This window comes from Pholcus phalangioides, unplaced genomic scaffold (assembly GCF_987345545.1).
Source record: "Pholcus phalangioides strain wild (caught in Gottingen) unplaced genomic scaffold, Ppha-v1.0 ptg000011l_1, whole genome shotgun sequence".
Lineage (NCBI taxonomy): Eukaryota > Metazoa > Arthropoda > Arachnida > Araneae > Pholcidae > Pholcus > Pholcus phalangioides.
In genome coordinates, this window is record NW_028301604.1 from 28485601 (window position 1) to 28508438 (window position 22838).

At 39.8% G+C, this 22838-nt stretch overlaps 1 protein-coding gene across 1 annotated transcript in view; it reads left to right on the top strand.

Moving 5' to 3' along the window:
* LOC149080308 (pancreatic lipase-related protein 2-like) overlaps window positions 1-22838 on the top strand; it is a 196774-nt gene that overhangs the window by 163590 nt on the left and 10346 nt on the right. The gene's annotated exons all lie outside the window — the stretch shown is intronic.

Below are 22838 nucleotides of genomic sequence, written 5' to 3' on the forward strand. Positions count from 1 at the left end.
CTAAACAAGGCGACGAACTCTCCTCTGCCGAATACAACGATACAAGAACGTATACAAGGTTAGTGTATTATATTTCTTCTTTTGCGAGCATCCGCACACATATTTTTCATAAACATGCCGGTAGATAACGCTGATCCTCCGCAAATCAGTCGTGTCGCGTTACGAATCCCCCCCCCCTTTTGGAAACAAAACATGAGGTTATGGTTTTTTCAGGTCGAATCAGCTTTCGTTATGTCAGGCATCACACAAGACGGAACAAAATTCGCTAGTTTAGTTGCGTCGGTTGATTCAGAAACCCTTATAGTTATGTGAATGATTTACTTTATGGGCCCCCTGACACAAACAAATACGAAGCTCTGAAAGAACGGCTCATAGCCGAGTTCACTGACTCCGAAGTCGGGAAATAAAAAAAAATTGCTCAGTGACCTACAATTAGGGGATAAAAAACCATCATTTTTACTGCGGCAAATGCGGGAATTGGCAAAAGATAATTTAAACGATGATTTTTTTAAAAATCTTTGGCTGTACAAAGAATACCGTCTGAAATTCAAACCATCCTTTCGGCTTCGAGAAAGGAATTATCCCAATTAGCCATTTTAGCTGACGAAATCCATGAGATATCCGGAGAACCTACGGTTTATTCAGTAAATCCGCCAGAGTCAGAACTGACCGCTGTGTCGTCCACTAATTTGGTTTCCTTGCAAAAACAAATTGAAAACTTAAGCTTGCAAGTAGAGCGATTGTCTAGGGAAAGAAACCGATCTCGCTTCAAAAATAAACGTCATTGGTCTCACAACAGAAACCACAGTGGTTCGGGCCACCGATTTCCTCATGCTAAGAACCCAAACAATGGCCTCTGTTATTATCATGACCGTTTCGGTGCTTCTTCTTTCAAATGCAAACAACCGTGTTCTTTGTCTCAGGGAAACGAGTAGCGGCCACTGCCTGTACCATAGACTTAAGATATAAATAGACCGCGCACGCTATTCATAAAACTTGTCGAACGTGAAGAAAAGATGAGCAGTATTGTCGGGGAAAGAACAGGTTCTGCGCTATTACATTTGGCGCGTTTTCGCAGAAGCTAGGATGTTGCTGTAACGAAATTTGACTCAATTCGATCAAGTTGATGAAAACTTTCCTTCATTTTTTCAATGAATTTCACTCATTTTTATGTGAAATATTTAGGGAGTATCAGATTTGAAAAAATAAATTCTATAAAATAAACAAATATTGGTAAACGGAACAACGTATATGTTGTAAAGCCGAATTCATTTATATTTTTAAATATTCTCTTCATTCACTTTGTCGCTTTTAATTTCGAAAATTTATTTATACTAGGGGTTATTAAAACAAAAATATATCTTTTCAGAACATTACAATTACTCTATATACTCATAATTAATGTATAATTAATTATAATGCATCATATTATGTTATGTAATGTAACACATTCGCACTCATACCATATTCAGTCATGAAATAATATTCAAACAATAAGAAAAAGTTTCATTTCTAACATTCCTGAAAAACCTTTTATAACCTCATCGCACAAAACTGTAAACACTTACATAAAATTTCAGGATTGAAATACATTTTACTCAAGAAAATTACAGAATCTCATCATCAATTTCTCTAAATTATAAGAATTAAAATTCCATGTAGAGTATATATGTAATAATTTAAAGTGTGTATATATATATATATATATATATATATAATATTTTAGGATATAATATTTACACACGTCACATATATATATATATATATGACATATATATACGTCATATATATATATATATATATATATATATATATATGACATATATATACATATGACATATATATACGTCATATATATATATATATATGACATATGTAATCTCTTCGCTCCAAAAGTATGCATATGTTAATCTTAATTTAAGGTATTAAATCGTTTTTAGAATGATTCTTTTTCAAGATAACATCTGAGGTACACAATATATGACTTCAGGTCTTAGTACAGATATTGACTCAAAAAATCAATTGAATAATTAATTTTCTTGTTTGAAGCGGCAATTTCACATACAACAAACATAAATTAATGAATAAAAAAATTTCTTTTCTGTAATAGTTTTATCTCAGGTGTGAAGAGGGGTAAAAATACTAATATTTTTAGAGGTTGTTATGCATTTTTATGCAAAAACTGCAATTGTCTAGAGTGGGGGGGGGGGAGTTTTCCTCACATTCTATTTAAATAGAATATTTTTCATAAATTTCTCCTCCTGAAAAGCATATTTTCTTCCAAGTTGAGCAAAAGTCGAATGAACTCACTAGCTCGCCAAATCTCGCCAAATCTTGCGGAGACGTATATTTCAGTTAAAACTTCATAAAACTCACAATTTCAATCATTTATTGCCAAAAATTCTATTAAAACATTTAATAATGATTCATGACATTTGAATTTTACCAAAACTTGGAACTTTAATTGAATTAAATCCAAAATGGAGTCGTTAAAAACTGAGATTACGTCAGAAATCCATTGAATTGTCAATTTAATATTCCAATTTTTAATTTATAAGAAGGGGAATAAGCAAAAAAGTATTCCCTTGTGAAAGGATACTGGTCCCCCTTTCCTAAACCGCTCAGAACATCCGAAAGCTGCGCAAGTGTTGGCCATTCTAATCAAAAATAAGACAGCGCGTGTAGATCGTCATACGAGTAGCCATAAGGAAAGCATTGCCAGCGAGATTCCCTGACCAGCCTTTCGACTGGAGTCACGTGACTCCGGATCTTTGCTTCACATTGTAACCCCTCGCGCGCACTCTATAGTATTATTACTCTGTGGCCTGTACGGATACAGGTAGTGGCTAAAATAAGGGTCTGAGTCATGGCCCCCACATCCTGAAGCAGGGCACCTAGAATGGGATCATTTACGGGCCCCCTGACCAGACTTTCACGGGGCTTCCTTTATGATGAATTTATAGCGTGAAAAAACAAAAAAATGATTAAAATCCTCCCGGGCCCCAGGGCTGGAGCCTTATAAGCCCACCCCTTGTGGGGGCCATGGTCTGAGTATCAGGCATCGGTTAAAGGTATACGACAGACAAACAAATTGTAGCTACTTGATCGACACAGAAAGTGATGTTTCGTGTATACCACTACGAAAAGGTGCTCATGGAGACACCGGTCTAGTACTTTTTGCAGCCAACCATTCCAAAATAAAAACATACGGCCCAACCCTTTTGCACCTTTCCTTGGGCTTGCGTAGATCATTCAAATGGAACTTTGTGATTGCTGAGGTATCTGTACCCATAATAAGCGCTGATTTCCTACAATACTTCGGGAACAGCTTTGGTATAAGGGACAGGTTGGCGATTTTTGGCGACTTTTTTTCCGACGCCAAATATGTCCAACGGTCCGAGAAAAAGCCGCCAGACACTACGTGCGCCAGAAAAAAAAATCGCCAGCATAGAAAACAGCAAAAAACAATAAAAACAAATGGTATAAACAAAAATAAGCTCTGGATTGTTTAAAAAATAAAACTGTGGATAAAAATAAATCAATCAGGGTTTAAATAAAACCCGACCATTGTTTAAAATAAAGCCCGGACCGTTGTTTAAATAATAAATCGATCAGGGTTTAAATAAAACCCGGGCATTGTTTAAAATAAAGCCCGGACCGTTGTTTAAATAATAAATCGATCTGGGTTTAAATAAAGCCCGGACCGTTGTTTAAATAATAAAGCGATCAGGGTATAAATAAAATACAGGCACTGTTTAAATAAAGGGAAAAAAAAGGAACAATACAACCTGACCAGCGACGAAAATGTAATCCAAACACTCGGAACAAGCACAAACGACAAAATGGCTGTATGACTGTTTGAAAAGACGCGCTACAACAACGAACGCCGCCTGGCAGAATTTTCCAGAACAGCGACAACCCAGCAGAACAACACCGAACCAGAGTGTGCCAACGATGGCAACTTATCGCCGGAAGAAAGTCGCCTGGAGATGATTCCAAGCCTTGCTCTCAAGCCGCGGTGAAAACAATGGACGGATTTTCTCCATATCACGACATCCTGAGAAAATATCCAGATATCACAAATCCGACAATCGATTTTAAGGAAGTTAAACATTCTACGGAGCATCATATCCAGACAACAGGGCCACCTGTTCATTGTAAAGTCAGACGGCTGCATCCTAAAACATTTTATTTAGTCAAAAAAGAATTTAAATACATGTTAGAAACAGGCATTTGTAGGCCATCAAAGAGCCCCTGGGCATCGCTCGTACACGACGTGGATAAACCAGCTGGTGGTATACGTCCGGTGGGAGATTAGGGGAAGCTAAATGCTCAGACAGTCCCTGACAGGTACCCGATTCCCCACTTATAAGATTTTCCTCACGCGCTTTATGATAAGATAATATTTTCTAAACTAGATATTTTTCGAGCTTACCACGAAATTCCAGTACGTGAAGAAGATATTCCTAAAACTCCAGTTATCACGCCATTTGGGCTGTACGAGTTCCCATTCCTAAATTTTGGACTCTGCAATGCAGCTCAGACGTTCCAAAGATTCATGGATGAGGTTTTTAAAAGACCTAGATTTTTGCTTTGTTTATATTGATGACATTCTAGTTTTTTCTAAGGACGCTGAGGAACATCTTCGTCACTTGGAATTGCTATTCAATCGCTCAAACAAATATGGTATCAAACTTAATGCCTCTAAATGCAAGTTAGGTCTTAAAAAATTGGCATTCTTGGGTCATGTAATAAATGAAAAGGGTATCAAGTCCAGACCACTTTAGAATGCCATAAACCTAGCAACTTAAAAGAGTTGAGGCGGTTCTTAGGACTGGTAAGTTTTTACAGAAGGTTCCTGCCACGAGCCGCGGAAAAACAAAATGTCTTGACAGAATTTTTAAAGGGCTCAACTAAAAATTCAAATCACAAAATTGATTGGTCCGACGAGGCCTCTACAGCTTTCGAGGACTGTAAACATCAATTAGTCGAAGCTGTACTTTTAGTACACCCATCTCCAACAGCTCAATTGATCTTGAGCGTTGATGCTTCAGATGTAGACATGGGGGAGCCTTGAATCAGGTGGAACAGACACTAAAACCCCTTGGTTTTTTCTCTCGGAAACTTTCCGAAAAAAAACTATAGCGCTTATGATAGAGAATTGCTTGCTATATTTGCTAGAATAAAATATTTTAGATATATGTTGGAAGGTCGACAATTTAGCATCCTAACTGATCACAAATCGTTAATATATGCATTTCGACAAAAATCGGAAAAATTATCACCGATGCAAAACAGACAGAATATATTTCCCAATTTACGATAACATACATCATATTAAGGGATCAGAAAATTCGGTTGCAGATGCTCTATCGCGAATTGAGAAAATTACACAACACCGTGTTCCATCAATTACACTGAAATAGCGGAAGCCCAAGAAACAGATGCGGAGCTAATGAACTTGTAATCGAAACGAACTTCATTGGACTTGCGATGTCTCTTCTGGGAAAGTCAGACCTTACGTTCCAAAGGACTTCCCTTACCAGGTTTTCCAGGTGGTGCACAACTTATCACACCCTTAAACCCGACCCACTACCAAACTGGTCACAGACCAATTTGTCTGGCCCTCGGTCAATAAAGATGTCACCAGATGGTTCAAGTCTTGTATTCCGTGCCAAAAAGTAAAAGTTCACAGACATACAACCAGCTGGGTTCATTTGAACTTCCAACCTAACGCTTTGAACATGTTCATCTTGAGATTATTGGTCCGCTTCAAGAATCACAAGGATTTTCTTATGCATTCACTATTGTAGGAAGGAAGACGTCCTATCTTTCACGGTAAAATACGAGCGCCCTCTGACGATGTATACTGAGTTGAGAGACGCAGACGTCGACGTGTACGTGGGTGAGACCAGACGTGGCCTCCCACACTGACGCTTTTGTTGTATTATTCTGTTTTTATTTAATCAGGATCAACATAATAAACTACCTTAGTATCCCTTTTAGTTGTATTAATGTGAGCATTCCCCACATTTGGGGGCTCGCCCTTTCAAGCCAACCATCCCCTAGATAAATGACGAGTGTAGAGACATTTCCTAAGGGTTCCGTTCACAATCCCGACAGACGAAATCCCGACAAGTCACAATCCCGACAGACGAAATCCCGACAGGTCAAAATCCCGACAGGGTCGAAATCCCGACAGGTCAAAATCCCGACAGGGTCGAAATCCCGACAGGTCAAAATCCCGACAGGGTCGAAATCCCGACAAGTCAAAATCCCGACACGGTCGAAATCCCGACACTGTCCAATTTAAAAATTCAATTTCGCCGTATAAGCCGCACTTCGTGATTTCTGTCGGGATTTGAATTTCTCGCGGTGAGGGGCGTGCGGGCGCCGATGAGAATGATAAATTGTGATCAAATAAATTTTTCAAATTTTAATTTCGCCGTATAAGCCGCACTTCGCGATTTCTGTCGGGATTTGAATTTCTCGCGATGAAGGGCGTTGGGGTGACGATGAGAATAATAAATTGCTATCAAATAAATTTTAAAATTTCAATTTCGCCGTATAAGCCGCACTTCGCGATTTCTGTCGGGATTTGAATTTCTTGTGGCAAGGGGCGTTGGGGTGACGATGAGAATGATAAATTGCTATCAAATAAATTTTCAAATTTCAATTTCGCCGTATAAGCCGCACTTCGTGATTTCTGTCGGGATTTGAATTTCTTGCGGCAAGGGGCGTTGGGGTGACGATGAGAATGATAAATTGCTATCAAATAAATTTTCAAATTTCAATTTCGCCGTATAAGCCGCACTTCGTGATTTCTGTCGGGATTTGAATTTCTTGCGGCAAGGGGCGTTGGGGTGACGATGAGAATGATAAATTGCGATGAAATAAATTTTTCAAATTTTAATTTCGCCGTATAAGCCGCACTTCGCGATTTCTGTCGGGATTTGAATTTCTTGTGGCAAGGGGCGTTGGGGTGACGATGAGAATGATGAATTGCGATGAAATACATTTTTAAAATTTTAATTTCGCCGTATAAGCCGCACTTCGTGATTTCTGTCGGGATTTGAATTTCTTGCGGCAAGGGGCGTTGGGGTGACGATGAGAATGATAAATTGCGATGAAATAAATTTTTCAAATTTTAATTTCGCCGTATAAGCCGCACTTCGCGATTTCTGTCGGGATTTGAATTTCTTGTGGCAAGGGGCGTTGGGGTGACGATGAGAATGATAAATTGCGATGAAATAAATTTTTCAAATTTTAATTTCGCCGTATAAGCCGCACTTCGCGATTTCTGTCGGGATTTGAATTTCTTGCGGCAAGGGGCGTTGGGGTGACGATGAGAATGATAAATTGCGATGAAATAAATTTTTCAAATTTTAATTTTGCCGTATAAACCGCACTTCGCGATTTCTGTCGGGATTTGAATTTCTTGCGGCAAGGGGCGTTGGGGTGACGATGAGAATGATAAATTGCGATGAAATAAATTTTTCAAATTTTAATTTTGCCGTATAAGCCGCGGTTCGGGATTTGAATTTCTTGCGGTGAGGGGCGTGGGGGCGCCGATGAGAATGATAAATTGTGATCAAATAAATTTTCAAATTTTAATTTCGCCGTATAAGCCGCACTTCGTGATTCCAGAGGCCTGAGTTAGGTCCGACCGTTCATCGCATACAAGTTCCAAGGAAAAATTGATATTCTTTGCCTTTGTAGTCTAGTGGGCTCACCCAGAAAGCTCGAGAACGTGGGTTTGATTCCTAGCAAGAGCACAGGTGAATTTTTCCTTCCTAACTTCATCTCGCATCAGCCAACCGTTGAAACCTTCGTATAGATAGCGGAAAGTGATATCATCCTCGGAAAATACAGTGTGTGTGGCTCAAAACAAAAAAATCTAAATTTTTCTTTGATTTCCCGTCCTTTAACTTCCAATTTGAAAGTTGTTGCATTGTCTCTCCTGATGCCAACAGAAAAATTGCATGTTTCTCAGTGCAATATTCGCTAAGATATTTGAATTCGAAAACTGGAGAAAAGTTATGAAAAGACAGCAAAAACTAATCGACAACGCTCCTTCCCCAAATTTATGCTGTCCTTTCCACCTTTCCTTCGAATTTTGAATTCAAATATCTCGGCGAACATTGTACTTGTCAACTTAGATTTTTTTTGTTGGTCTCAGGAGATACGGTGCAGTCACTTTATAATTAGAAGTTTTAAAAATTTATATTTTTTTATTTTGTTACACACTGTGTTTTCACTCTCAAAACTGGTACAGGGTAATTTTTGAACGCCTTTTGAGCATTTTTTCAAACTGAAATCATCTCTACCACGGATGGTTGAGAAGACAATGGCCGTACTAACTCTTAAAGGACACCCTGTATGCAACTACACTACCACACAATTTGCATACTCTCTTCAAAGCCTTAAGACCAACTTAGAGATAGAATTTTAAGAAATTTTTTTGGGAGTCTCAACAGTATAAAATAAAACTATTGACAGAATTTTATGTTTATAGCTTCGTAGTGAGAAGGGGGGAATTGGGGATCCGGTCCCTTCGAAATGAGAGAAAATGATTGAAATAAGGTAAAACATGGCCAAATATATTATTTGACCACCTTGTCCCCCCCCCCCCCCCGCATGGAATTTCTAGATACGGGCCTGACCTTCAGTGGTTGCGGCTCGGCGATGAATCAGTGAATTAAGCTGTCAAGACATGTAATTTTATACATATGAATAAAAATATTTCTCTACTATTACATTGCTTTCGAAAACCTTGAAAATTTTAAATTAAGATCTTCATGAAACGGTCTAACTTTGTGCAATATCATTTGACATTTTAAGTCTATTTGAAACTTGAGCGAGAAAGAATTTCGAAAAATTCTCAAAGAAAATAATAAGGAACAGCAGTGTTTGTGGAGGATAGAAAAATCGATAAATGCCAGAAAAAGGCAACCCTGAATCCTTTGCTTTTCGCCAAGTTGGAAAAGTAAATGAATTTCCAAATTATTGATCTCCATTGATCATGGTATGAGCCACAAACCACTTGCAGCGACAAACGGAAATCCCGACAGAAATCGCGAAGTGCGGCTTATACGGCGAAATTAAAGTTAGAAAATTTATTTGATAGCAATTCATCATTCTCATCGTCGCCCCAACGCCCTTAATCGCGAGAAAGTCAAATCCCGACAGAAATCACGAAGTGCGGCTTATACGGCGAAATTAAAATTTGAAAAATTTATTTCATCGCAATTTATCATTCTCATCGTCACCCCAACGCTCCTTGCCGCAAGAAATTCAAATCCCGACAGAAATCGCGAAGTGCGGCTTATACGGCGAAATTAAAATTTAAAAAATTTATTTGATCGCAATTTATCATTCTCATCGGCGCCCCAACGCCCCTTGCCACAAGAAATTCAAATCCCGACAGAAATCGCGAAGTGCGGCTTATACGGCGAAATTAAAATTTGAAAAATTTATTTCATCGCAATTTATCATTCTCATCGTCACCCCAACGCCCCTTGCCGCAAGAAATTCAAATCCCGACAGAAATCGCGAAGTGCGGCTTATACGGCGAAATTAAAATTTGAAACATTTATTTCATCGCAATTTATCATTCTCATCGTCACCCCAACGCCCCTTGCCGCAAGAAATTCAAATCCCGACAGAAATCGCGAAGTGCGGCTTATACGGCGAAATTAAAATTTAAAAAATTTATTTGATCGCAATTTATCATTCTCATCGGCGCCCCAACGCCCCTTGCCGTAAGAAATTCAAATCCCGACAGAAATCGCGAAGTGCGGCGATTATACGGCGAAATTGAATTTTTAAATTCGACCGTGTCGGGATTTTGACCGTGTCGGGAATTTGACCCTGTCGGGATTTCGACTTTTCGGGATTTTGACCTGTCGGGATTTCGACCCTGTCGGGATTCTGACCGTGTCGGGATTTTGACTTGTCGGGATTTCGACCCTGTCGGGATTTTGACCTGTCGGGATTTCGTCTGTTGGGATTGTGACTTGTCGGGATTTCGTCTGTCGGGATTATGACCCACACCCATTTCCTAAACGCGACGAGAAGCTGTCCAACGCGAGTGTGATACTGTGTGTGTGCATCTGGATTATTTAGCAGACTTTTTGTTTTCATCAGACGGGGTGAGTTCTTTTTCTCATAATGGAGATTTCTCTCGGAGAAATTCCATCCATTGCTCAAACTCTAAAATTTGCGAAATCATCAACCATAAAGCTCTTAAATGACATCATTTTTGCCGAACCCTTCGATCGAAGCAGCAGAAAAAAGCTTCAAGCTTTCAAGGGATTTCCTTGAAATGTTGATGTTCCCGAAAGAAAAAAAATAGTCCTAGAATCATTTAATTTGTCCCAGTTAATTGCAATCGGAAATGCCCTGCATTTGGAAATCCCCGAAACAAAGGAACAGATTTGCGACGAAATTTTTAATTTTTTGTCGAATGTGCAAGACTTTCACGATTATAATAGTAATAATAATACTTCAGAGGAGGACAATGATGATGATGATGACGACGCCGAAACCTCCATATCGCAGGCTTCAGTTCATGGGAAGAAAAAAGAACACCCACTGCACACGGACGCGACCCCACCACATATCCACCCTCACACTAAGCAGAACAGAGACTCGTTCACCCCACGGGATCCCCTGCATGTAAACAAAAATGCTGTTGTGACGACGATTCCGAACCCTCCCTTCGAAAACCATCAAAGCTGTCAAGACGGAAGTTATTGGCTGGTTTTGAACGACTTGAAAGAGACGATGAGGTCTTTCTCGGGGAAAGATACATATGGTGTGAATGCTTTCATCGGGGACGTGGAGGAGAATTTTTCGCTTTTTCCCTCCCTAACTGAAAAACAAAAAATCATACTGGTGAAACGAAACCTTGTAGGCCCCGCGAAAATGTTCGTCCAGTCTCAAAGAGGGCTAACGACATGGAAAACATTAAAGGGAGCAAGCACTACTTGAGGAATTTAGCATGAAGATAAACAGTGCCGAATTGCACAGACGACTTCAGCAACGGAAAATGCGTCCGTCAGAAACCCTTTCCGAATATTTTATAGCTATTCGAGAATTAGCTAGCCATGCCAATGGTATTATCGATGATGCGTCGATTATAGACTATTGTATAAACGGTATTTCTGATTTACCAGCAAATAAATTTCTACTCTATGGGTGCCAGACGATTGCCGAATTCAAAACAAAGTTAATGATGTATGAAACATCTTCGTATGAAACATTAAAGACTGAAGTCTTTAATGAAACAAGCCGTAGCCAATCCTCAACTGGATTCCATCATCCAACTAATACTCCTGACGTAAACAATCGATTCCACAAGCGCGACCCGAAATTAAGCAGTCAAAAGCCAAACCCGAATTTCGAAAACTTTCATACACCTAGGCAATCGAAGCAGATCACGTGTTTTAATTGCAATGGAAATGGTCATATTTCTAGACTATGTCCAGAGAAACATCGAGGACCAAAGTGTATTTCCTGTTCTGAATTCGGTCATAAATCTGACACGTGTCCACAAACCATTCAAAAATCCTTGCATAATGCCACTGACGTAAATAATATCTACCAAGCTACCCCGCTAGATCAAATGTGTAAAGATGTTCGAATCATGGGTGCTAAAATAAAATGTCTAGTTGATACAGGAAGTAAAATGACTCTCATGAAAGAAAATGCGTGGATCCATCTGGGATCACCAAAGCTAACAACGAATATTAGTGTTCTAACTGGATTTGGCTATTCAAAAATTCGTGTCATTGGTTCTTTTCAAACGACGATTTCCATTGACGATCAGAACCTTACTGCTCAGATACACGTTGTGCCGAATCCCTCCATGATATTTGATATTATCCTAGGATGTGATGTCATAAACCAAGCCGAACTTACTATTACACCCGATGGTGTGATATTTTCCAATCTTCAGAAGCAGACGTCTGACGATGCACATAAACCACTCGTTTATGCGATACTTGAAGAAAACCCTAAAATTGACATTTCGCCCTTAGTCTCGAAAGAAACCCAAACTGACGGTAACCAATTATTTCCATCTGATGTGGCTACTAAAAGCGAAACTACGAATGCTGAACTTTGCATCATGGTCACAGACGACAAACCGATGTGCCATTCTCCCAGAGAGCCTTTCATCGAACGTGATATTGATGAGGAACAATTCTTCGATTTGCTTGAAGGCGATATTGATGATGAGAAACAGATGATTCCTGTGTGCGATAAGCTGGTTGCGCATATGGTCAACACCGATGACGAGAAGGTGGTGAAACATTCAACAGCATCCGACGTCATGGAAGCTGAACCTGATAACAACACTGATGATGAAAGTTGTTGCTGTTTCTTCTCTCTAGTTGTCGAATTGATGCATTGGACAGATGTGAAAGAAAGTGCTATAGTGTTTGTGTTGGTGTTACTTTTGCTATTATCTCTAAAATATTTCTCATATATAAGTGTTGCAGCATACCTCTTCGTTGTAATTTTGGCCGTTGCTATATCTTTTCGGATATCCAACAGTGTTCATCAAGCTGCCCGAAAAGCTAACAGAAAGACTGCCAAACCGAGTAGTTTGCATACCCATCAAAAAGACGATACCCCTTTGAACACCTACCATACCAATCACCTTGGACATCTGCCGACGTCCAGTAAAAACTTCAAACATATGTTAAAGGTTAGAAAGACGTATAACTATCGCAGAAGACCTCCAATCAAATACAAACTGAACGACGTTGTCACAATAATATGAATATTTGACTTGATTCATTTTATTTTATGTGTATACTTTTTTTTCTCCTTTCTTTTTCATTTTAATGCGATTGATTTTTTTGTTCATGATCCTATTGATTTCGTATTTCCATGAATGATAGATGATTATTATGATTATGAGCGTGTTATTTCATGATTAGGCGTATTATCATTTTTCAATAGACGTGTTATTTCGAAACTTACGTAATATTTTTTTTGTGTGTTTATGTACATATATTTTCTTCTTTCAGCGTGTTTTCTATTTTTCGATAATTTTTCTCATGGTGTGTTTTTGTCGCTGATTTTTTCTTTTACGTGTATTAATTTTTAGTTATGAGTCAATATTTTTTTTTGTTTGTGGATGTGCTTAGTGATTATTATTTCTAATATGCCTTTTATTATAATTATTATTGCCGTTTAACCATATTATGGCGAATTTTTTTTAATTTTTTGATGTCCATTTTTTTCCCTGGCAAGTTTTTGTCTATTTGCTTATATGTGTGTACATTATATGTATAAGTATTGCACATGTGAGGGCGCATGCTACAGATCAGAATGGCCGATGTAGGAAGGAAGACGTCCTATCTTTCAGGGTAAGATACGAGCGCCCTCTGACGATGTATACTGAGTTGAGAGACGCAGACGTCGACGTGTACGTGGGTGAGACCAGACGTGGCCTCCCACACTGACGCTTTTGTTGTATTATTCTGTTTTTATTTAATCAGGATCAACATAATAAACTACCTTAGTATCCCTTTTAGTTGTATTAATGTGAGCATTCCCCACACTATGGTGGATCACTTTACGCGCTGGCCAGAAGTGGCACCGATCGTGGACATTACTGCTGAGACTGTGGCGAAGGCATTCCTGTCTGTATGGATATCGCGATTCGGATGTCCCAAGCGCATCACAACGGATAGAAGATGCCAGTTTGAATCTTCGTTATTCCAAGAGTTATCAAACCTCTTGGGTGTTCAAAAATTACGGATAACATCATTCAATCCCAAAGCAAACGGTATGATTGAATGCATCCATCGTCCGCTGAAGGCCGCAATCAAGTGCCAAAACACTAATAGATGGGTCGATGTACTACCAACAGTTTTGTTGGGTTTCCGGTCGACTCTTCGACATGACCTAAGTGCAACGTGCGCGGAATTGGTCTACGGTACAACTTTGTGACTTACTGGTGATTTCCTCGAGCCACAGAGAACTGAAGCATCTCAGCCGTCAACATTGGTCTCCAGACTACGTGATGACATGCTACGTTTGACTCCGGTACCAGCAAGTTCCCACGGGGTGAAAAAGGTTTTTGTGCATCCTAAACTTTCACCCTGTACACACGTCTTCATGCGCCGCGACGCTGTACGCATGCAACATACGACGGCCCTTTTGAGATCCTGAAACGAAATGAAAAATACCTGTTTCTCAAAATTAAGGGTAAAGAAGAAGCGGTATCGGTAGATCGCGTTAAGCCTGCCTTTTTTTGTCACCGAAGAGGACAGTCAACATAATGGTGAAGCCCCTGAGTCACCCGTAACCACAACAACTCGCTCCGAGAGACTCATTCGCTTCCCAAAACATCTCGTGTCCTACGACACTGGAGGGGGAGTACTGAGGTAACTCAATGGTACACGTAGCCGGTAATATATGTGTGGCGAACTCTTGCACCTGCTTCTCGCTTGCACCTGCATTTGATCATTTTTGTCGCACCACGGTCATTTTCTGCACACGAGGGCTAATTAGACCGGGACCTACAATTTATTGCCGATTCCGAACGGTAGGATTGTTTTTATACTCGTCGAGAGGTTGGTGCGCTAACCCCTCGATGGGGTACTCCCTGCGGTAGCAATTTTTTATGTGGTCATGTCGCCGTTTCTGTTGTACCAATGTGTCAGGAAAGTTTTCTGACAAGGACGAATCGGGTATCGAACTCACGACACCTCTACACACCCTTTGGTACTTTAGACGAGTATCTTCCCGACCTGGGCTACCAGCTGGCGATTGGAATTCACCCGGCATAGACTTGCATAATATGCAGTCCCTCTCGGGAAACCATGGTATTAACAATAGAGTTCTCGACATTTTCTTCAAATTTAACCTCGTCCAAACTATTGAGGTGACTCAGTGGTACACGTAGCTGGTAATGTACGTGTGGCGAACTCTTGCACCTGCCTAGTCTAGTAAGCGACAAAAGATAAGGACACACTCTCTCTTAACTCTCTCGGGACCAGTCGGTCGCATGAACCAGCTCTTTATTATATTTAAAATGTTTAATACTCTTGTAAAATAAATTGTGTTAAATTTCAACTTCAAAGTACGCTATCAAAATGCGCCACTATCTTGGAACCTACTAGAATATCCAATCACACAATCTCTACTTTAGACCTAATAGCGGTTTGCAATAAAATCCCGGTTTTTCATTTTTCTGTTTTTGATGGCTGTTCCGTTCACACAAAATTCCCTTTTTATATTTCTTCCTCCATCATACCATCCCTTCTTTTAAACTCGCCTAAAAACTCAACTTTAATAAGGCTAACTACCCTCTCATGCAAAATAACCTTTATACTCACTTTCCTGAATTCATCTCCTATTCCTCTCCTAACGATATTCAACGTCTCTGGAGTAAATTCAAAGCTGTTAACGAAAAATTCAAAGCTACTGTTCCTACCGAATGCTCCTCATCTAAATGTCTCTTAAACCCTTGGATCAACCGCACCATTATACATCTGAAAAGAAGAATTCTGCGTGCTGTCTCTAAACTCAAATTCAACGACTCTCCACTCTCAGAAACAAAATTTCGGTCTCCACTCGTAATCCCAAAGACCTCATTTTTCACCATAAATCCAATTACGTGTCCAACTCGTTTCCTATCTATCTTAAAACAAATCCCTCAAAATTCTGGAATTTCCTACGCACCAAATCAGCCGGCAACTCCTCACTCAAAACGTCCAACTCGGATCTAACTTCTCCCTTCGATATTGCCTCCGTATTTTTTTAATCGGGCCTTCTCTTCTGTTTTCTCCTATGATTCCACCCCTCCCCCTCAATACTTATTTTCTGATTAATTTCACAACTCCAGTCCCATATCTTTTTCTAAATCTGGTCTCCTGAATCTTCTAAAAACAACTAAAACCCCACTCTACTGGCCCCGATGGGGTCCGAAATCATATCTTCAAATTCTGCGCAGATGAAATTTCTATGTTCTCATTCAGTGGCGTAGCCAGGTGGGAGCAGAGGGAGCGATTGCTCCCCCAATCGAAATTTTCCCTACATTGGCGCCTATTTTTCTAAATGACTTTTGATCTTTAAAAAAACTTGAACAATATTGTCTTTCTCATTTTCTACCTTCATTGACTAAAATGATGGGTAAGGGAAAAATCTACATTTATATTTGCGCCTCTTGCAGTTTCACAGTGATTGGGTTTGTGCTAATCCTTAAGAGAAGAAAAAGAAAGTGGAGGTTTTCATTACCATTTTTGACAATTGCTCTCAAGCTCTTCATATGGAAACATGTTCACATCAGCCTCTGTTCCCCCACCTTTATTATAGGGCAGAATCTTGCCCGCTTCTTTTTTCTCTTGCTATTGGTCGTTCTCGGTAGAGCTCCTAGAAATATCTTTCATAGGAATGAGGATATGACGTTCACGAAATGCTCATTCTGTTCTGAAGGGCCACCAAGAGCATTGACTAAGGTGCCTTTTGAATAGACTAATAATTTGAATAAAAGCGCCTATATTGGACAGACCACTGAACCTATGAAGTAATGGCTAAGATTCAAGCTCCAAGAAGTATCCTTTTCTTCGGATAGCCTTTTCTTTCGGCGCCTTAGGTAGATCTTGAGTTCCTAGAATTTCTAGGCTAGAAATACCACTTTATGAATGGGGGACTTAACTATACTGCTCAAAACAATTAGGGGAGCACATGGTTTTAACAAAATTACGCAAAGATGTATACCGACAAGTAACATAAAATGAATCATCCATAATTTAAAGCCTAGCAGGAAACGGAAGAAGAAAACTTCATATGCAAATCAAAGTTCATGACGTCAAAAACCATAAAAAGGAGATAAGGGCAGAAATCGGGATGTTGCAGAAACGTCTGTTTTACTGCCGTAACTGTGAAATTCGATTGCACAGTATTTTTTTTTATAGACAAGTTGACTTGAGGATGTCTCAACAACGTGATTTACCGGAATCCATGGCATGGCGGGTTATAGGCAGATTGGAATCCGGGCAAACACAACGTAGTGTCGCGGACGCTGTTGGAGTCGCCAGAAGTGTTGTTGCAAAGCTGTGGAATCGATTCCAAGAAACAGGAAATGTTAGACGTCGACCAGGGCAAGGTCGGCCACGCGCCACTACAGCAACTGATGACCGGTATGTACGGTTAACAGCCCGTCGAAACAGAACAGAGAATGCTATACAGCTGCAAAGACGGTTGCTCTTGGCAACAGGACGAAGGGTGTCCAGCCAAACAGTACGTAATCGGCTTCATGAGGGAGGGCTTTATGCACGTAGGACAATGGTCTGCATTCCGTTGACCCCACGCCACCGTGCGGCCCGAAGAAGATGGGCTGCTGAACATCGAGATTGGGAGCAACATGATTGGAGCCAAGTGCTGTTTACAGACGAGTTTCGATTCAGTCTGGAGTGTGACACCCGACGTGTTCTGGTATGGAGGGACAGGGGCACTCGAAATAACCCCGCATTCGTTCGTGAAAGGTCCCAATACAGACGAGCTGGATGGATGGTATAGGGTGGAATCAGCATAGGCGGACGTACGGACCTGCATATCATTCGGAATGGCACTTTGACGGCCCGAAGGTATGCAGACGAGATACTGCGACCTCATGTCATCCCTTACGCTGGAGCCATTGGAGATTCCTTTGTTTTCCAGGATGATAATGCCCGACCGCATAGAACTCGTCTGGTGGAGAACATGCTTGAAGCTGAAACAATACAGCGTATGGAATGGCCAGCGTGCTCTCCTGACCTGAATCCAATCGAGCATGTTTGGGACATGCTCGGACGACGCATTGCTGCGCGACCAAGGCCGCCTGTTACTGTCCGAGACTTGCAGATTGCACTTCTTGAGGAGTGGAACAGTATTCCCCAAAGTCTGATCGATAACCTCATCGCATCCATGGCAAACAGGTGTGCAGCAGTCTTAGCTGTTCGAGGAGACCACACGCCCTATTAAAACTCATGCATCATGTCTAAACAGCACTTTTTTTTATCGTTTACATGTAACCAAATTGTTGCCCTAAATCATCTTTTCATGTTTTTTCCATATTTTCAAAGAATTAAAGCTTAATTCCAAATTTTTTTACGTCTTTTTTCTGTATTGCGCATTGATACGCGTGTACTATCCATTGTATGCCAATACGTGGCTGTCTCGCACGGTTTTCTTCACTTTTTTGATTGCTCCCCTAATTGTTTTGAGCAGTGTAGATTCATAACGCCTAGAAATGTCACGTTATCTGCAGGTTATCTGTCTTGGCAAGAGCTACTAGCTTGTGTATAGGGCAGTGTCAAAGACTGAGAAAAGGTGGAAAACAGCTATGAGCTTTTAAGCCTTAAAAAACCCAAGATTTTGGAGCACAAAAAGGGGTTCTGGAAGAGTTTTTCTTAAAAATGGGTAAATAAAAAAAACCTATAATCTTGGGCAAATAGCGCTCTGATATGTAGAGAAAATTAGTCTTCTATATTTGAACGACAATATATTGTACTATATTATATACGGTGATAGTACATAGTTTTATGTTAAAATGTGACTTTTTCAGAAACATTGCTTTTTTTCATGGTGTAGTTTCTCGTTTCCAAGAATCACTGTTTGTTTCATCATTATGCATATACAGAGGTGTGCCGAATCGGCGAAATTATTCCCTGCAAAAATAGCCGGTGTGTTTGTTAACTCATGACATGTCTCCCCTCCAATTAATCGCAGTATTTCTTAAACTTTTGGCATCCGTGGCCCTCCTCCCGACTTCGTCATCATTTATCTGTGACTGCCTAGAATAGCCTGACGCAGGGGTTCTCGAACTTTTTCCACCCGAGGTGCCCTTTCCGCCCTATTCAATGCTTATCCGTGAGCTCCGTCTGCTCCCTAGAGCTGTTTAACAAAAAATATTTTCAAAAAACCGCTCCGTGGTGCCCCTGACGAAGATTGGAGGCGCACAAGGGTGTCGCGGTGCACAGTTTGAGAACCCCTTGGCCTAATGTAAAAAAAACCCACTACAAAGAACTGAATGAGCACGCATCAATACACCAACGCGTTGAGACGTTCCTCAAAAAAGGTTGTCGATGAGCCACGAGCACATACACTTTGAGAATCCGTTGAATATTTCATAAATAAAATAATAAAAATGCCCTATGTGTATACTCATCGCTTTTTAAAGCAGAATTCCGGGCGTTATTTGTTTCTTTATTTCCCACAACGACACATTGGTGGTCTACGCAGGGCCGTCTTACGAACATCAAAGGGACTTTTCGAAGCCCCTCTACCTGTTCAGAAATTCCTGCCTAACAGTTCACTCTCGAAAATTTTACCTGGATCTCATCTTCATGAAGTCCCTTTTGCACTTGAAGCACTTGGACCGGGCCTGGAATTGTCTATGTATTATGAGGAAAGTTTAAAAGTAACTGAAGATACTTACTTACACTATTTCAGAAAAACAGAAAGTGTCCACGAAACGTTGAGAGTCTACTCTTAAGAAATTATCTACTGTTTTTCAATTAGTGCTTATCCGAGGGTTTAGGATACTTGCTAATATGAACTATGGCGTCGTGAGGTTTGCCTACTTACCCGAAGGCCCTCTGGACAAATTACGAGGAGAAAAATCCAAGAACTTATTAGTCCAGAGGGTTCTCAAACTGTGCATCACCAATCTTTGTCAGGGGCACCGCGGAGCATCCCGAAGGTTTTTCAAAGAGAATCTTTGTTAAACTGCTCTGGGGAGCCGCGGCTCCCCAGAGCACATGATTGTGTTATTTACAAAACAGTGTCCAATATATATCCGACCAAAAATCTCTCCAACACAACCTTAACATTATTTCCGAATAGTGCTGAACCTGGAAGTTGCCCCTCAACCCCTCAAAAACAGTTTTATGAAAGTTACCCGTAAAAGAATTCCCCTCGATTTCCCTTACTCGATAAACAATTGTTTGATCTCTGAGGTTTCCCCATTATAGAAAAAACCTGGGCATTATAATCTCTTCCGATCTCCGCTGGAATCCTCACGTTGATTATATTTTTAGTAAATGTCTCCAAAAACTCTTTTTTCTTCGTCGTAACTGGAGAAACTCCACCCGTCATGTCCGTCACCTGTGCTGCCAGACATATATCCTCCTTGCTCTCTCCTATGCCAATGGCATAGGGATCCCGGGTTTCACAGTGAAATCTGGGACCCCTATACCCAAACCAACATAGACAAATTAGAATCTATCCAAAATAAGTCCAATCGCTTCGTTTTTAACTGTTGGTCTTCGCCCATCTTTGCTTCTTCAGATTGTCACAAACTTAGCTTCTTCTCCCAAGAACTATTATCGACTGGAACAACCTACCACCAAATATTGTAGATTGTACTAGGATTACCGAATTTTCCTGTACCATCAATCGTCATTTTCCTCTTGTATAGGCCTTGGCCAAACAATATTGAATAAATAAATAAATAGCTGTAATGTTTCACTGCAACTTCATAAACATCATCGATAGTAACGGAATAGAATATTTACACTATTTTTGATGTATAGATCTTTTGTCCGAGGATGTTGTCACTCTTCGCTATGCATACAAACGTTTTTTACAGCTGGCTGTGCGAAGATATATTTTGGAAAGAGAGAAAATTCGCCTGCCCCTGCGGGGAATCGAACTTTCCGGGTGAACGTACTAGACTACAAAGGCAACGAATATCTCAATCTTTCCTTTAAGCTCGCGTGCACTGAACGGTATCGGACATGGACCGTCGGATCTAACTCAGGCCAAAGCTCACAATTGCTGACAATGCCACCACATGGCGACTTATCCGAGGATGATGTCCCTTTCCGCTTCCATTAATCAAGTGATCTAGACTAAAGGAAAAGAGTGTATGCAGGAGGTCACATTTTTTACCCCTGAAAAAATTCTGGCCTTTCTTTCTGCCATTAAAGATAGCGGTTCTCAACCTATGGTCCGTGGACCAGAAGTGGTTCCCAAGCGGATTCATAATTTAATTCTGTCTGAATGAAAAATTATTCAACCATGTGGGGTTGATAGGCCTATTAGTAATAACGATATGGAGTTATATAAAAATTATGCCTTCATGCGTTACATGTAATAACGTATAAACATCTAATAAAATATCATGTAGTAATAATGATGTATGTAGGTTCACCATAGATCTATGAAAATGCAGTCTTAAATTCGGGATATTTCTAAAATTTGCCAAAAAATTCAATTGCTGAAAAGTGAGGAAAATAAACGGCTGCTAAAAATCACAGTTAAAAAATGTGCACAAAAAATGTTTCAAATGAACAGATCACTTTATTTCATTGAGAAAAAAATACGGTAACTAGAATCTCTTAAATGTCTCTTTTCAAAAATCTAAATCTTTGTCTAAAAATCTCTTTTCGCTGAAAAATTGTGGAAAAAACGTTGAACTTGAAAAATACGTTAGATGTGTATATTTATATATTTTTTGCAATAATTATCATAATATAATTTATGTATAATGAAAATGATATGTATTCACTACACTTCAGTGAATATTACAAATTCAAATAAACTGGAAAAACGAGACAAATATGTATAAAAAAACCGGTACAACAAAAATTACAGGAATGTCCCGTAATACGGGACAAAAGCGGTCCACCAATTTGTTTCAGACATTTTAATGGTCCTTGGGTTCTGAAATGTTGAGAAACGCTGATCAAAGATATAACAGGGCTACATCAACCAAGGAAAAAAAAACATGCCTAGGGCATCAAACAAAAGGGACGCCACAAAAGAAATCTAGTAATTTTATCCTCCCCCCTCGTTGGAGTTACCATCTGGTCTAAAGGTACCAATAGTGCGCACAATATGTAGTTTCATCCGGTGGTGCCTCCATTATCTAGATGACATCTCAAGATGACGACTACCCCGGAGTGAGGTAACTTCGGAGTGTTAATTGCATACCTTCCTGGGAACTGTCATGATGTTTTCCTAGGAAGCAAGGCCGTAGTGTGCCTTTCCGGGGCAGACTTTTCCTTGGAGTCCCTCGGAAAGAGGTTTCTATTAAGCAAAAAAAAAGTAAATTTTTTGGAGTTCCCCCTATTACGCTCGGGGCCCTGGGGCAGTGCCCCAACCTATTTACGGCCCTGCTAGGAAGGCTTGAAAAATTCTTCGAAATTTCTTAACGCCACCATCTGAGAATCATTCTCTCATACATTCCGGAAGGCGGATGGGCGGATATACAATGTATGAATTGAATTTTTGAATTTCAAGTTTGAATATTCAAATATTGAGATTACAATCTTGGATATTATTTGTGGCAATTGGTTTTAAACAAGTAATAACATCGGAGTGCTCATATATAATGAATCCCATTTAAAGCAATTTTCAAAAACTCGTCATAAAAAACGTTAAGATGAGAAAATGCTCTAATCGGGAAATTTTAAGTGTTAGTAAAAAGTAGAATTACGAAAATAAGTCGTACTCAGCGAGAATTTTCCAAGTGGGAACGTTAAAAGGAAAACACTTTATTTTTGTGAATCCCAGTACTCTTGATTCCTTTACTGCTATTATATACATTAGTTGAGCAAAAACAACAATAAAAGATTCGAAAAATGATCAAAGTTATCGAATTGTAACACATCTTTGCTAAAGATCATGCAACGCTTTAAAATTATGTCAGAAAAGTATGTCTGTTCAATATGATTCGAGCCACGAAGAAGTGTAAGCAGGTGGACCACGCCAATTATTATTAGTCATTTATAAATTTTGTCAAATTAATTAAAACGCAATTTCCATTCAATATGTTGTGTTTGATTACTATCTCAACTATCAATGCGTTCCTGAAATAATTAAAAAAATAA